Below are 3,471 nucleotides of genomic sequence, written 5' to 3' on the forward strand. Positions count from 1 at the left end.
CAGGGTAATTTTGAATGACGTCACTCAATGTGCAAGTTCCCGGTTGCAGGTCGAGAGGGAACAGTATGTCCGTAGTCTGTACTTGATAGGAATTTGGCTGCTAAGTTGTATCATTATTTGAGCCTTTTTGTCCATTGGGTAAATTGAGCTGTACATTTTCTCTTGCCAGTCATGACAGGAGGCAAGCAGGACTTCAGACTTTCAGGCTCCAGGTTTGCATATGGAGACCTGACACCGGTTCAAGCAGTTCCCTACCTCAGCCTCCCGAATAGCTGGGATTATAGGTGCCCGTCACTACACCTGGGTAATTTTTGTGTTTTTAGTAGAGACGGGGTTTCTCCATTTTGGCCAGGCTGGTCTTGAACTCCTGACCTCATGATCCACCTGCCTCAGTCTCCCAGAGTGCTGGGATTATAGGTGTGAGCCACCATGCCCGACCGCCTCATAGTCTTTGTCTGAAATACAGGGGCAGAGGTATTCTTCCCAGGGCAGTCCAGGGTTCAGTGAGACAAGTTATGCAGGTCTATCAGCAGAGTGACTTGGGCAAGGGAGAGGCTCCACAGCTGTCTTCTTTCCACAGTTGCTCAGAGCGATTGTGAGTGAGGCTGGAAAGTAGCCCACGTGGGATAGTGGCTGTGTACATGGAGGAGGTTGCCTGGTGAGGAAGGAGACCCAAGCATCTAAGATCACCTTCCCCTTGACTTCCACACTGCATTTCAATAGAAGTAAAGGCTGGCCTTACCAGACGCCACCTTAATCGCCCTCCTATAGATCGCAGGCATGGTGTGGGGGAATCTTTCTGGAAGGCATTGTTTTAACTTAAGTTCAAACCCCCACCCCATGCCTACTCCATGGACCAAGACCCTTTCACATGTAATTTCTAAAACTGTAAACCCAAGACCCTTTCACATGTAATGTCTCGAGTTGTAAGCCTATATAAAGGCGGGGCTTCCGTTTGTTAGAGGAGCTTGGCTATTCAGCAGTTATGCCGCCTTGCTCCAGCGCGCCCTCTGCTGGTGGCCGGGGGCACTGCAGGGCCCTGGCACTCACAGCGCTGGTGGAGGGGACACGCCCTCTGGTGGCCGTCCCACTGTACCACTTAAAGTCGGAGCGCAGAGTATTCAGCGCCATCGTTCTGGAAATGCAAACCAACACAGAGCACACTAGCTCATGTGTTTCTAAAATGGAAGAAGGGAAAATTAATTGGAAACCATAGGAATGAAATAAACATGGCTGCACATTTTACAACATGGAAAAGGTCACTCAACATAGTCTTCATACTTAAAATGCAAAACTGTCAGAGGCATCTTAACCACAGTGACTTTAATTAAAAGCTATAGAAAAAGTTAAATCCGGGCAGGGTGCGGGACTCATAAGTGTAATCCCAGTACTCTGGAAGGCCAAGGTGGGAGGAACACTTGAGATCAGGAGTTCAAGACCAGCCTGGAAAAATAGTGAGACCCCCCCATGTCTACAAAAAATATAAAAATTAGCTGGTGTGGTGGTGCGTGCCTGTGATCCCAGCTACTCAGGAGGCTGAGGCGGGAAGATCGCTTGAGCCCAGGAGTTTGAGGCCGCAGTGAGCCAGCCATGATCGCACTGCTGCACTCAAGCCTGGGACACAGAGTGAGAACCTGTCTCTCTCTCTCTCTTTCTCTCTGTCTCACACACACACACACACACACACACACGTTAAATTTGTCGGATCATAAATTTAGGGGTTGAGCACCTTTGGTTATAAAATATTTATGGTTTCAGGAACAAGTTAATAACTAAATAAAGAACCCAGAACTTATAAAAATATAAGAGTAGGTTAAGCAAAAAGCATTCTTAATTTAAAAATAAGTTTAACTTTAAAGATAATAGTACACTCATAAATTATTGTTGAAATCACTAGTAACATAGAAAAGTACCAATACTGAGAGCCTGACACAAACTGATCACAGGCCTTTGTAAGAGACAGCACTATTCTTAATAACCTATATAAACAAACATTAAGGCACAGTGGCTCACACCTGTAATCCCAGCACTTTGGGAGGCCGAGGAGGGCGGATCACTTGAGGCCAGGAGTTGGGCACCAGCATGGCCAACATGGTGAAACCCAGTCTCTATTAAAAATACAAAAAAAGTAGCTTTGCACAGTGGCAGTATCATAGCCAATGAGGTTTATCTGAGGCATGATTATTGCTAATTGAACTTTCCCCAATACCCCACCATGACGACTGGAAATATAGTCATTGCCAATTGCATTGGCAATTACTGGCAGTCTCTATGGGGACTGAATTTTAAAAAATTAAATAAATAAAGTAAAAATAAAATGGAAAAGAAATACAAAAAAAAAAAAAAATTAGCCAGGCATGGTGGTACACACCTATAATCCCAGCTACCTGGGAGGTTGAGGCAGGGGAATCCTTAAACCGAGGAAGCAGAGGTGGTAGTCAGCCGAGATCATGTCATTGTAACAAGAGTAAAACTCCGTCTCAAAAATAATATTTTTTTCTTTAAAACAGGTGCGTTCCTCCCCTTGCTTTCTGAGGATTCCCTGCTCTGTAACTTAGTAGTGGCTAATAAACTCTCCTAACGTCACTAGACTCTGCAGCTCGCCATAAATTCCATCTCGTGTGAGATCCAAAAACCCGTTGTTGGAGTCTTAGATAGACCCCTTTTGTGGTGACAAAACTATACTAGTTCTTTTCTTTTCTTTTCTTTTCTTTTTTCTTTTTTTTTTTTTTGAGATGGAGTCTTGCGCTGTTGCCCAGTCTGGAGTGCGGTGGTGCTTTCTTGGCCCACTGCGACCTCTGCCTCCCAGGTTCAGCGATTCTCCTGCCTCTGCCTCCCAAGTAGCTGGGATTACAAGCGCCTGCCACCACGCCTAATTTTTGAATTTCTATTAGAGACAGGGTTTTACAACGTTGGCCAGACCAGTTTCGAACTCCTGACCTCAGGTAATCCACATGCTTAGGCCTCCTAAAGTACTGGGCTTACAGGCGTGAGCTACCTTGCCTGGCCAGCTTGTATCCTTGGTGATCACTTGGATACAGAGGGTGAAGGAGGAGGGGTGTCAAGCAGATATTCCTCTTGGATTACCACCTGGGATATTAGGTGCAAGGCTCTATTCTTGGTTCGAACTCTGAGAGTGCCAACTAACAACTCGAGGCGGTGTGGAGCAACATGCTGTTTTAATGAGCACCTGGGTGCAGATGGCTGAGGGCTAAAATGGCATCAGCCCCACGTGAGGGTGAGGCAGGGGTTTTCTAGTCTCCTGTAAATGGGAAGTGTTCCAGTCTGATATAACTGCTACGTGGGACCTAGACGGCCTCTCTCTTGATCTTCAGGGGGTACTTATCTTCCGGCCTGCCCTCTTCTGGCTTCTGCTCTCTTGCTGCCCGACGATGCTGGTGCAGGTGGTCTTGTACCGTGGGACCGGGCCTGAGGAGGGAGGAGTTATCCCCCAAGTTTTCAGGTCCCGGG

The 3,471-nt window shown here is 46.7% G+C and overlaps 1 non-coding gene across 1 annotated transcript; it reads left to right on the top strand.

The window, feature by feature from the left end:
- The first annotated feature begins 2,130 nt into the window (after window positions 1-2,130).
- LOC116553617 lies at window positions 2,131-2,278 on the top strand. The gene has a single exon (XR_004269840.1). It is a non-coding gene; the product is annotated as a U4 spliceosomal RNA (small nuclear RNA).
- Window positions 2,279-3,471: the final 1,193 nt, after the last annotated feature.

The sequence above is a fragment of the Sapajus apella genome, unplaced genomic scaffold (assembly GCF_009761245.1).
Source record: "Sapajus apella isolate SASKATOON/1434 unplaced genomic scaffold, GSC_monkey_1.0 scaffold12, whole genome shotgun sequence".
In the NCBI taxonomy this organism is placed as follows: Eukaryota; Metazoa; Chordata; class Mammalia; order Primates; family Cebidae; genus Sapajus; species Sapajus apella.